At 42.7% G+C, this 14,004-nt stretch overlaps 1 long non-coding RNA gene across 1 annotated transcript; it reads left to right on the top strand.

The window, feature by feature from the left end:
- Window positions 1–4,092: 4,092 nt before the first annotated feature.
- LOC110330119 lies at window positions 4,093–10,199 on the top strand. The gene is made up of 2 exons (XR_002380937.1): window positions 4,093–4,679; window positions 9,655–10,199. It is a non-coding gene; the product is annotated as an uncharacterized LOC110330119 (long non-coding RNA).
- Window positions 10,200–14,004: the final 3,805 nt, after the last annotated feature.

Here is a 14,004-nt window from a genome sequence, read left to right as displayed (position 1 = left end):
TTTGCTTTGAAGGAGTTTATCTTATTTTGCTATCATTTTATATGCATTATTATTCAGTGATTAAAAAATTTCAAGGCTAAACATAAAGACAATAAAATAATAAAACACACAAAACTGTTTAGGTGATTTCTTATTTATTTGTATAGATTTGGGGCTCCTCTGCAGGGTTTTACTCTTGTCTGGCTGAGAGGTTCCAGCTTTCACAGTCCCAGCAGAACACGTCTTCAGCATTTCTTTTGTGTGTGCCTCATAGAGAATTGTACTTTAAGTGCACTAACTTCCTCCCCCACAGTGCTGTTAAAGGCTTCCTGCTGTTTTCATCCAACAGGATCATTGCAACTAAACCAGACAACTGAGAATCAAAAGTTTTTCATGTTTCGCCACTTGCTGTCGGGTTTGAATGCTAAATAACTGTAGTTGTTGTTTATTCTCTTTTATTAATTAATTTATTTTACTTCTGGCTTGCAGCTTCCCCTCCTTCTTCTCCTCCCAGTCCTTCCCGCTCCCCTCCACTCCCCCATTCCTTCCCTTTCTCCTCAGAAAAGGGGAGGCCTCTCCTGGATATCAACCCACCTTGGCCTATCAAGTTGCAGTAAAACTAGGTGTATCTTCTATTAAGACTAGACAAGGCAGTCCAGTTAGAAGACAGGAACCCAAAGGCAGGCAGCAGAGTCAGAGACAGCCCCTGCTCAACCGCAGTTTTCAAAGGTGCTAAGGTTGATGAAAATACCTCCCTCCCCTTGTTACTCAGGAATGAACTAAGGATAATAGAAAGACTGTTAGGCATAGTCACTGACTGAGCATGGATTTGCTCAGTTATGGCCAAGGGCCCAGAGTTCTGTTCCAAGGAGTTGTACTCCACTTATCTGTGTTTACTAATCGATATGCCTCAAGTTTTAATATTTCTGCCGAAATCATACTTAATACAGCTAGTTTTAGAACTCTGTCAGAGCAAGAAAAGTCAGTGAAGTTCAAATTGGTCCTGCTCATCTTGGGATTTTCCCCTGGAAGTGAAGGCTGACCCTTCATGGGATCTTTCTATATACTTACTGTGAACCAGACAGCAGGGCCCTAGGTGTGGTTACAAATACTGACTTTTTCCAAATGGATTCAAGTTCTCTTGCTCACTGAGAGAAATGGGATTGACTTTCGAGGATCCACAAAAGACATTTACATCATACTCATATTCTTGCTAAATCTGCTCACTCTTCTTACTAGTGTGTAACAGCGATGATAACAGCAATGATAACAAGAGGTTTGGGTGTTTAATTTACTATTATCCAAGATGTGTGATTTAATTCAAATACACAAAGGATAAACTAATTCTTGCTAGTAAGAGGCAAGGGCAGATTGGAGCATAGGCAGCTTTGGCTCTAGAAGTTGAGTTCCTAATCTTGTATGCTGTTTCAACCCTCTACTATATGGAGTCTCCTGCAAACTTGAAGGAGAAGCTCCAGTGGTTTTTATCAGAAAGATGCAAAATCAGGTTTCTCTCTCTCTTTAAAATTTCTTTAATTTAAACAATAAAATTTATAATAAATAATTTACAAACAAAAATAATACACAACAAAATTAACTAGGCCCAAAGTTTACACTCAGAAATGAGCTTCTATATAGTTAAAGCAGTCATTCTGTTTAACTATGAGGTATATTTTTATATACTTATTCACCAGGAAAACTGAAAAAAAAAAATCCATGACAGACTTAGAACTAGTTCAAAAACTTAGGCCCACGCCTTTAATCCCAGCACTTGGGAGGCAGAGGCAGGCAGATTTCTGAGTTTGAGGCCAGCCTGGTCTACAAAGTGAGTTCCTGGACAACCAGGGTTATACAGAGAAACCCTGTTTTGAAAAAACAAAAACAAAAACAAAACAAAACAAAACCTTAGTGTCCTCTTTTGTAACTTGCATCCACCAGTTGTATTTGTTCTTCCTTGTCCTCTAATATTTACCGCTTTCTAGAAATTTTCATTTACACATTTTACATTCTATCTAGTTTATTATCTCCCAAGGTCACTTGCAGCTGGTAGAGGTAATAAAATGTAGCATTCTAGGTGAGGGGCTTTGTATGTTTTATTCTTAATTTCCCATGTTCTCATTGTAGTATAGTTCCTCTACATTATCTTCAAATCCCAATATTCTTAAAACAAACAAACAAACAAACAAACCTTTTTATTGAGTCTTTGTGAGTTTCACATCATACACCCTAGTCCCACTCATCTTGGCATCTGCTCATATCCACCCTTTACCTTTACAATTCCCCCAGAATAACAACAAACAAATAAAAAACCAGAAAATATGTCATCATGAAATCTGTCCTATGTCACAGTGTGTCCCACAGTATATCCCTCTGTCCACACATCTTCACTTGCAATTGCTCATTGCGATGAGTCATTGGTCTGGCTTGAGGTGTCACCCATCTGTGACTCCATCCAAATTGGATCCCTACCAGATCTCTGATTATCTTGTTGTTGTCCTGTGTCAGGAAGATCCCGCAGCTTTGAGTCAGCAGGACTGTCCTTTTCCTGTGTCCTAGCCATCCACGGATGATATAGATTTTGGGGTGGGTCAGCTTAGATCCCTGGATCTGGGTAGCTGAGCTGGTCAGCCCGCTGGCTCTTTTTCATCTGCACCACCAGAGTGATAAAACCACCAGGGCAAGAAATATAAGAAGAGATAATGAAGAGGTTAGCTTAGAGCCTTTGGAAAATTTTACTGGACCCCTCCCCTCCTGGAAGAGACAGGTCAGAGAGCACACAGGCCAGAAGGGAGAGGCTGAGTAAGCCCTTCCTGCCTCATTTCCTAAAGGCCAATCAGTTTAAAGGGTGCACTGTTCCCCCAGCCATATTGTGCCTAGTTGCTGATGCTCTATTCTGCACCTGGAAACCATATAAAAACTTTCTGAACTGGCTGCCACCTCTCATTTGGATCTGGGACAAGCCCAGTGCACTGGAACAATCAATTCCTCTTGCTTTTTTTTCATGGATTCCTGGCTCTGTGTGGTTCACTCAGGGGGTCTTCTGTAAGCTAAGGCTCACCAGAGTCTTACAAGAACACCGAAAAAGAATAAGCAGAAAAAAACCATCAAACTCAGGGATGAAATCAACTAATTAGAAACAACAACTAAAAAAAATTACAAAGTCAATGAAGTGAAGAGTTAGTTCTTTGAGAAAAATCAAAATAAACAAACTTTTAGGCAAATTTACCTAAACCTGAATAGCAGGCAATAGGGCAAGAAGAACTCAAATACCCACCTTTGACAGAAACATGTCTCTAAAATTGCATGTGTAGGTAAATAGGCCTCACACTCATGAAGGAAAGAAAAATGTAGTTCAACAGCAATTTTTATTTTCTTATTTTATAAACATTATTATTAAAAAGCTTGTAAATAAATAAAACCACCACAAAACATTAATTATTTTAATATGAACCCAACACAGTCTAGCTGCTGCCTTGCACTGTTATGGCTTAACAGTGTCTGTGTGAGACAGAGACAGGACAGTTTAAAGTTTTCTGAGGTTCCCCCCCGCCTGTTGGAGCTGAATACTCTTCGTCTCATCTCGAAAAGGCAAACATTTACAAAGCTATCCTAGGAAACGCTTGGCAAGCTTGTCCAGTTAAATTATAAAACACCATTGTTTAATGAAGAAAAATGACTAATGGCTACACATATCTGAGTCTATAAATGTGGTTAAGCTGCAATAGAAACATTTTTTTTTTCAGAGATCACAGAACCTAGAGACCACCCAGAGGTGCCACATAGGCAGAGCCTTTAGACATTTATTTATGTATGTTTCACTTAACTATTTTCTGTTTCATGCTGTAATCATTACATTCTAGAACACATCATTAATCACATAAAAGTAGAGTAAAATGTATCAGGAAAAGGCAGCCTCTTTCCTGTGTCTTTGCCCAGGTTAGCTCTGCAACATGAAGTCATTTTTCTTGTGGTTCTAGTGCAGCTCTTGCATACCACAGCAAGACAGAGCAACCTTCACTAGGAAACTGACGTCATACTTGCAGCTGTTTCTCTGGAGCAGCTGGGGCTTTTGAACCATTTACCATTTGCTGTGTCAGCCTGGGGCCTCCTTAGATGGTAAATTCCCTTAGCAGCAGGCAGCTTTGCTCTAAGCGTTTGGCTTCTGCTTTGGCAGCCTGGAGAGCTTGGAAGAAAAGCCGAGTGAAACTGACTTGATAGAAATATTCTTCCAAAGAATATCCTTTCAAAATTTTATCCATGTTTTAAAATTGAATTTAATAATTTTAATTGTCATTTAACCGATGGCTTGTTATCTCCTGATGCGATGCTGTCTTCACCCCTCAGCTTCCCTTCTGTTTGGAAATGAGTTCTGGAAGTCTGTGGAAGCCTAATCTGTCAGCACTCACTAATCCCCAGGATCAGCTCTCGCAAAGAAGAGACCTTGAGTGATCTTCAGGGAGATTAGGTAGGAGGAGGTTTAACCACTGTGAATGCAGCAGCGAGTTCCTAGAGCAGGATGGAGGACAGAGGAGATGGCGGCCTTGCATCCTGGAACTCCATCTCTGTTCTGTGCAGGCAATGCGAGGAGCCAGACCCCAAATATTCACCGTACACGGTGGTGCGGATAGCAGAGGCAGAGATGAGGGCCTATCATCGTTTCTTGGGGAGCTGCACCAGCCTGGAATACAGGGCAAATAAAGGTAATGGTGCGTTTGCATTCTTTCCCATTCCTTCTCATTGCTACAGCCATAATGGCTTAACTAAGAAATTTTATAATTAAATTAAAAGAATCATTTTACAACTATGTTTCTTGTTAAAAAAGAGTTTTAAAGAAGCACCAATTAGCTACTATAATCCTGGAAGTAGTCATTTATTGAGATAGATTCACAATAAAAATAGATGATCAGCCGAAAGAACCAGATAGTATGTTGCAGCTGAGAAGGCTTATTTTCAAAGCAAAGATGTGTGTGAAGATCTATATGCATATTGACTGTCATCTACCAATGTGATAACTGGTTCATCAAGGATAAAAGAATAGCATTTTAAAATTTTTGTTCAGGTATACTTTCTATTTAAAAAGAAACTGAAATGTATTGCTCTTATATAATGAAAACAAGAATACACATGATTAGGTTGACGGGCTGAAGGAAAGTGTTGAGTCTGGAGGATTCTTGTTAGACATGTGATCTCCTAACACACTGACATAGTGAGTGGGAAGGGTAGCACGTCTGCTTGGGCTCCGAGGAGTCCTCTCTGTCTCTCTCCCAAGGACTTGAAAGCTAGCAAGGCAGGTGCTCTTAACTGAAGCACTCGCTTGCTTTCAGGGGTTCTGCACTGTGGGAGGCCCACCTGCTGGCCCCTGCTGCTCCTGTGGAGAGCCTTCCTGTGAGCCCCTTGGAGGGCTTCCCTGCTGGGGAGCTTCTTTTTTTTCCTCTGAAAAATGTTTATGTTACATTTATTCCTCTTTGATCATGGATTAAACCCAGTGCCTCTGTTGCTCTAGTTTCTTCTTTGAGACTTAGTCTGTTTCCTTGAATGGAGTGAGTTATAAAAAGGAGAAGTGTACTTCTCTGGTAAACTCCAGTTGCTTTCTGATGGAAGTCATTCCTGCAGATGCTGTATTCTGTACAAGCCTCTGCACTTGTAAAGGGCATGGGTTAGATTTTCAAAGGCAAGTGTCACAGTATATTTGCTACACAGTCAGACTTTGCTTTCATACTTAAAATACGCATGTGCTCAACTATACACCACACAAAATATAGGTCTCGAATTCAAATATCAATCTTTGCCCTAAGTTTACTAAAATTAATTGTACTAATTTTACAGGTTGTTAATTCTACAGTTAGCTGTGAGGAGAGGACGTATTTTGAGAGGAATGAGAGGAACTTCTTCGGGTGTTAAGCAGAGCTAAGACTGATATATTCCTCAGGCTGTTCACCCTAAAATTGTCACAGAAGAAATGTTATGCCCAAAGCTGACATCACCTGAGGCTTCAATTTCAAGAAATATTTGTGTACATCTAGATAATGATTTTGATTGAGTAATATGAGAAACAGTCTAGTAGACAGCCCCCAAGCATCCCTGCTGCTCAGTTCTATACACAACAGGCAAGAACAGAGCCCTGGGTAGAGACTAGGAACCAGTGTGTGCCACATTCCAGGTGGAATCAACAGCATTAAGTCTTTATATTTTTAATGTTAGAAATGCAGAATATTTGCTCCATTGAATTGGAATCTGCATTTTATTTTTCATTCATTCATTAGTTTACTCATTCATTTTACACACCATCCGTGGTCACTCTCTCCTCTCCTCCCAGTCCCACCTCCTCCCCCTCCCCCATTCTCCCCTCCAGTTCTCCTTAGAGAAGGGGCACCTCCCCCACACACACACCAACACACCATGACACCCCAAGTCTCATCAGGACTAGGTGCATCCTCTCCCACTGAGAACAGACAACTCGGCCCAGCTAGGCAATTCTGTTGCATTTTATTTTTTTATTCAAGAAATTTTCATGCAATATATTTTGATCATATTTCTCCTTTCCAACTATCCCCATACCCTCTCTACCTCCCTACTCTATCCTCCCAACTTCATGTATTCTTTCTTCCAAAAACAAACAACAAAAATCAAAAATCAAAACAAAAGACCAATAAAAAAAAACAACAAAATTAAATGAAACAAAACCACCACAACAACAAGAAGTGCTACTACTAGTACTACTACAGAAACACATGAAGATTGCTATGAAATATAATTTGGTAGGTGGTGCTGGTGGTGGTAGATATGGTACCTGGTGATCCCATGCCAAGAAAGAAAATAAACACCCCTGAGAAATCACACCATGCAACAGACCTGTTATAAGGGAGGTTTATTTAGGGGAAGTGAGGGGAGTGAGGACCTGAAGAAGGGTTAGAGGCAGAGACACAGGGCAGAGAAGGGGGAACAGAGGAGGACAGAAAACAAAGAGAAAGAGGAGGAAGAGGAGGAGGAAGAAGAAGAGGAGGAGGAGGAGGAGGAAGAGGAGAAGGAGGAGGAGGAAGAGGAGGAGGAGGAGGAGGAAGAGGAGAAGGAGGAGGAGGAAGAGGAGGAGGAAGGGGAGGAGGAGGAGGAGGAGGAGGAGGAGGAGGAGGAGGAGGAGGAGAGATAGAGCAGCCAGGAACATGTGGGAACAGAGAGCATGTGAACTGATGTGGTGAGCAGTCCTTTTATGGCCAGGCAGTTGATGTCATAAACAGTTGCTAGGTCCCTGGGAGGAGCCTAGTGGATCGTGTGCAAGCTAACAAAACGAATTTTGTGTTGGCCAATTACTCCTAGGCATGAGGACTGCTCTGGAGTGGGGCTGATACCCAGTGGCACTTTACAAGGAAAAAAAAAAAACTGATTTCCCTTTCCCAGCCGTCATCTATTGCAAACAGATACTTGGTTCAGCGTGGAGCCTGGTTTCCACTTCCCCCGTTCAGTGCTGAGGTCGCATTTGGGTTAAACTCATTAGTTCTTTTGTGACTCGAAGTCACTGTTTCCTTAGACTCCTCCACTGCCTGTGGCTTTTATAACCTTTCCATCTCCTCTTCTGCACAGATGCCTGCGGGGGAGGGGTTTGACAGGGACACCACATTTAGGACCGAGTGCTCTAAAGTCTCTCACTCTCTGCACGTTCCTGTCTTGTGCAAGAAGAGGATTCTTTGATGGGAGCTGAGCAAGACACTGATACATGGGTATAGCAATATGTCATTAAAAATAATTTTATTGCTATGCTTTTTTTTTTTTTTTAGCAGATTAATAATAGTGGAATTTCCCTTAGGCCCATGGTCTATCTAATCCTGTGTTCTTAGCCACTTAAGCAGGGCCAGGTGTGGGTTCCATCTCATGGAATGAGTCAAATGAGTTCAAACAAAAAGTGGCAATTCCTCCGCTAAAATTTGTGCTACCATTGCACCAGTATGTTTTGCAGGTAGGTTGTTGTAGGTTTTAGGGTTTGCAGCTGGGTGGTATTCATGACCACTTTCTCCTCCTAGCATTCAGGGTATCTTCCAGAACATGAAATGCTAGTCAGTAGGGGTGAGGCTTCTAGATGAGAACCAGGTTGACTTTGTGTTCAGTGACATTAGTCGATGTTATCTTCAACAATGGGACCTTGCCATGAGGTTGTGGAGGTCAACCAATAATCTTGGCAGTAGCCTGTAATGTTTGAAGGGGGTTCGCCATAGGACTTCTTTGGCTGATGACTTAACAAGATATAACCCATTCCTAGCACTGGAAGTTTTACTTGGTGGCATAAGATGTCTAGTTAGGCACATATGCAAAGGACTCTACACCTTACTGCAGAGGTACCTTCTCATCCATGTTCATTGCTGCTGTATTCATAACAGCCAGGAAATAGAACCATCCCAGATGGTTCACATACATTGAGGGAAGTCAAGGCAGAAGTAAGGTAAGAACCTAAAAGTTGATGCAGAAGCCATGGAAGGATGCTGCTTACTGGCCTGTTCCTCATTGTTTGCTCAGCCTGCTTTCTATTAGAACCCAGGACCACCAGCCCAGGGGTGGGCCTCCCTCATCAGTCAGTCATTAAGAAAATGCCCTAAAACCTTGCCTGCCTATAGCCCAATCTTATAGAAGCATTTCTTCCCAATCAAGGTTCCCCCTTCTTAGATGATTTTAGCTTGTGTCAAGTTGACATAAAACTTGCTAGGACAGGAACCTTGGAAGGGACAAGGGGATATAAGGAGACCTTCCCAAGGGGGAATAGAAAGTAGTGTTGGGGAGAAACAAACGGGAAACTAGAATGGGAGGATTAAATAGGGCGGGGGATGGGAGAGCTGCATAAAGGGTGGGGGAAGACCAATAACACTAAAGGCCTTTTGAAAGACCACACGAAAGCCTACAGTGTAGAAACTTCATGAAATATATACACACACGAAAGAAATTTAAATGGAGTTACCTATAATCCGCATTTTAATGTTCAGGGCCTGAAGAAATGGCTCAGGTTTAATTAAGACTACATACTGATCTGGCAGAGGGTGGGTATTGGGTTCCAGCGCTCACATCCACTTGGTTACAACCAACTGCCTTAACTCCCGTCGCTAAAACCTCTGGCTTCTATGGACACCTGCACTTATACTTACTCTCTCTCTCTCTCTCTCTCTCTCTCTCTCTCTCTCTCTCTGTAAATCTTAAAAGATACTTTTAAAAAGTTCTAGTGGTTTGAGAAGTCATTGGAGAGAGTTTTTTAAAAAAAAATGCAGGCAGAGCACCCTGAATACTAACACTCAAACAGGATTGGAGAAATTGGATGCTTTACATATTTTCTTAATATTCTCTAGGTCCTTGATGGTTTTCATTTGGAATTACACAAGTAATGACTCCCCACACCCGATATGAGAATTATCAAAGGTTATAGAAATGGTCAAAAAGCCTCTTCCAGTTTCAGTTGCAAGGGAGTTCAGCAAAGTGTGTTAGTCATCTCTGTGGCAAACACTGTGACAGAGACAAGGAGGTCGGCTGATAAGGAAGGGCAGCTGGGGGCTTTCTCGGCCTCTCTGAGCCAGCAGGCTTTCTCCACAGCACCTGGCTTCCAAGTCGTTATTGGTAAATGGAACATTTGAGATTTTGTTAACACTCTGTGAGAAGCAAACATTTAATAAACTGATTAATTGGTCCTTTCTCTTACATAAGCACTTCCAGTGATCAGCACCTCTCCAAAGCTGGACACACTCCTGATGTCTGCTGTGCTGCAGTCTGCAAACCATCAATAGAATTCTGACATCTGCCCGGTCCCATCATGGTCTCATCAACTAAGAGATCCACATGAAATCTCCTCCTGGGCTGATGGACACAAAGAGAGGAAATGGTCTGGGCTCATGTTCACTGCCAGTGCTGAGTTCTGGAGCCAGGCGCTGAGGTTCCTGTGGAGTGCTCAAAAGCCATAAGGAACTTTGTGAGAGGGTGGAAGGGTGTCATTTTTGATGTGTATCATGTCGTGATTATGTTAATATTTAGCAATTGTACACTTAAAGTTTGTGCAGTCTGCTTGTATTCAGCACAATTATACTAGTATAAAAATAAAAGGTACAGAGAGCACTTTTCATTATGTAAACCAGGGGAGTTTCATGTTTCCATTCTTGCCCTCTCTCTCCTACCCTCTGTATGTGTGTGTATGTGTAACGTACACAGATGCATTCACCTGCGTGGGAATGTGGAGAGAGTAAAGGCTGATACCCAAATGTCTTTATTAATCACATTTCCACTTTACATTTTTAATATTACGGTGTATAGGTATGTTTCTGATATGTTTTGTATGTGTATATGGTGTGGGTGTGTGATGTATGCGTATGATATGTATGTGTGTGTGAGAGAGAGGGGGGGTACTTTGTATTTAGAAGCTGGTTATTTCTTTGGGTTGCTGGGATCTAGGAATTAAGCTTAGATTGTCAGCTTATGAACGGTGCTTCTACCTGCTGAGCCATTGCTCTGAGCCATCTCACTTAATTTTTACGACATGTCCCTCACTGAACCCAAAACTCACTGGTTTGCCTAGACTGGTGAACTCAAGTTCGTCACTGGGGTGATGGACACATAGCTACTGTTCTGAGTTTTTATGTGGTCACTGGGGATCTGAGAACAGAAAACACTTGACCCGTAGAACTGAGTAATCTCCTCAGCCCTGTTTCCGTTACTTGAATGCAACCGTGTAATGGGTTCTCATGCACGCCCTCGGATCCACAAACAGACTAGACGCTTTAATTTTTAAAATTGGCTGCAGTAAGTTTCATGTCTTTTGGATTCAATCTAAGTTACTGATGTAGACTAGACTTTGTAATTGTATATGATTTACTTCCATTTCTTCTAAGTGACATTGTTAGATCTATGTGGTGGGATCCATAAAGTCACACAGTGTGGCAGCTCTCACATGGGAAGTTTATTCAGGGAGGGGAGAGAGAATACAGAGGCTGCCTCCTGATGGAGGTGGAGGAAAAAAATAGGAGGGGGAGGAGGAACTTCGCCTTTTATCAGGGGGGTGTAGCATATGTGCAAGAGGACATGGCACATGAGGTGACAGTGGGAATGTGTCACCTCAGCAGTGATGATGGGTCCTGCAGTCACTGGGCCCCCCCGGGGCTGGCTGTGCAGGTGACTGATTGCTAACATTCCTCCTTTTGTTTATTATAAAGAGGATGAACTAGAAGGTGAGTGATGGTAAGGCGGGGATAAGGATGTTGGTTCTCTTTAGGCTACTTCCTGCTGTCTGGAGGCATCATCATTTCTGGGGTGTACTTGGTCCTCACCATCAGGGCACATTCAGTAGTTGTTAGTTTCAGGCTCTGTGGCCAGCAGTTTGTAGCCCTGTAAAGGCAACTGATTTGTCTGGTTGCAAAGTTTTTGAATTTGTTGTTGTTAGAGATGTAGAGAAGATATTGATAAAGCAGGAATAGTAAAAGCAGGAAAATGAGAAGGGGGGGTCAGGAAGGGCAGTATCTACTTCCACTTGGGGCTTTCAAAGGCTCAGAGGTTGGAGGCCATTGAGTTGTTCCTTATACTTCTTGAGGTCTGTCTGGAGCTCTTTGTAGGAGGAGGTGCTGATACTAAGGTCTAGTTCTCTAATTGGTTCTTAGATTTGTCAGTAAAGAAGTCTGGGACCCAATTACTGGGCAGAAGGTACAGATGGGACCCAGGAGGAAAACGGAGCTGCAAGGAAGGAGAGGGTCTTTTGTTGTTGTTGTTGGGTTTTTTTGTTTGTTTGTTTGTTTGTTTCTGCCACATTTTGGAACAAGAAGAAAGTAGCAGTCACGTAAGGTCTCAGGGCAGCTAGGGCCCGCCTCTGCTATAAGTGGGGGCCAAGGAGGTTGGCGGGGGCTAGCTGGTACAGGCTACTACATTTAGAACAGGAGGAGAAATGGAGATAATAATTGATGAGGGCATGCCTTTCCAGGTAGGAGATTCTGCACCTAGCAATTGTTCCTAGCCGCCAAGTTCTAAAATAATAAAGCTGTCTGTCTGTCCTTCATCAACGGATTCTTGGGCATCAGGAGTGGGCTGGTAGAGTAGTTAACTCTGGAGCATAAGGCAGGTAAAGAGAGGGGGAAGATTGGGGCTGGTGATAGCCAAACCCAGAGCTAAGCTGGGAGGGGCTGGTAGTGTAGTTTCAGCATTTAAAACTACGTGCAATAACTGTTGGAATTTGTTTTTTTACTATGCCCAACTGGTTGACATAGAGGGAGCATTCCTCTTGGAGGAAGAGACAAAGGCTGCCTTTTTCATCTGTGAGAAGGTCTAATCCATGTTGGTTTTGAAGTGTCACTGTAGCCAGGGAGTTTATCTGTCCTTGAAGAATGAGTATGGTTTGTATCACATGCTTGAGGTCCTGAATAAACCGGGAAGAGAACTGATGGTACAAAATTAGGGAGGTGGCTAGTCCTGCTGTCCTAGTGGTGATTCCCATGGTTATTCTTGCAACAGCCAGGAGGGGCAAGATTTGAATTACCCTTTTATTATTATGTCAGGTAACTATTGAGTCCATGACTGGCACTGGTAGGGGCTCTTCTCTATGTATCACAACTAACTTGTGGAAGAGAAACACCAACATGCAAACTCCTGACCAACTGGCAGGCAGGTGATGGGAAACCTGAGTACCACAAAGAATCAAGCTATTATGGACTGCAGGGCATTGGGGCAGAGATGAAGTGGCTAGAGTTATGTTTGGGTTTTTGTTGTTGTTGTTGTTGTTGTTTTGGCAATCTAGGGAACATAGTGCCCTTATAGAATGTGTTCCAGGTTCCTTAAAACTGTTTGTCATGCTGAAGGGGGTGATATGGAAAAGGTAGGGAGCCACGGCAAGACCAGGGTCAGGGTAGTCAGTGAGTGGTGAAGTAAGGTTTTTTGACAGGGTCACTGGAGAAGCTGTAAGTGACAGTTGTGAGTTAGTCCCAGGATGCACACATAGCCAGCAGTCTCTGAAGTGGCCAGGTTGGATGACATTAAGGAACTGATAGGTTGAGGTCAGAGTCTGAAGCAGGAGATGAAACGGCAGGTATATATTATTTAGAAGAGGGGATGTTATAAAAGCAATGACTCTGGAGGAGTGCTTAATTATCTCTTCAACTTCTCATATCTCCAGGGGTTAGGTAATTGGAATACTTTTTCTCTGGATATTAATCATGCTTATTGGGAGTCTGTGGTTGTATTTACCACCAATGCCTGTTTTCCACCTGGGATTCCATGGGTCCTGAATATAGAAGAGTGTCTTGTGTTGTAGATAGAGGGGGTACTTTTTCTTTACTGATAGTGAATGGTATTGGCAAGATCAGTATGGACAGCCTCCATATCCGTCTGGCTAAAGAGGAAGTGTACTGGCTAGCTTTGTGTCAACTTGACACAGCTGGAGTTATCATAGAGAAAGGAGCTTTAGTTGGGGAAATGCCCCCATGAGATCCAGCTGTGGGGCATTTTCTCAATTAGTGATCAAGGGGGAGAGGCCCCTTGTGGGTGGGACCATCTCTGGGCTGGTAGTCTTGGATTCTATAAGAGAGCAGGCTGAGCAAGCCAGGGGAAGCAAGCCAGTAAAGAACATCCCTCCATTGCTTCTGCATCAGCTCCTGCTTTCTGACCTGCTTGAGTTCCAGTCCTGCATCCTTTGATGATCAAAAGCAGTATGGAAATGTAAGCCGAATAAACCCTTTCCTCCCCAACTTGCTTCTTGGTCATGATGTTTGTGCAGGAATAGAAACCCTGACTAAGACAGGAAGCAAACAAAAAGGTCAGGATAGTCTGAAGGAGGAGTGGATACAGGGGTGATGTGAGTTTTAATCGGTTTCTGGTATCCAGCTATAGAGCAGTTTTCCAATTATATTTGGAGAGAATGTTTGTTATGAATGAGGGTTTCTTGAACTTCAAGTCTCCATATGTAAGGGTTACCCTGGATAGAAACAAGAGGGGGAAAGGAAAACAATCTGTAGTCAGTCTGGTAGGGTTGAGCACGGCTGCTAGAGTGAAGCCTCATTCTTCTGGAACTGGAGACAAGGTGGTTAG

This window comes from Mus pahari, chromosome 12, assembly GCF_900095145.1.
Source record: "Mus pahari chromosome 12, PAHARI_EIJ_v1.1, whole genome shotgun sequence".
In the NCBI taxonomy this organism is placed as follows: Eukaryota; Metazoa; Chordata; class Mammalia; order Rodentia; family Muridae; genus Mus; species Mus pahari.
Note: the sequence above shows the minus strand (reverse complement) of the source record. Positions and strands in the feature narration are given on the sequence as shown.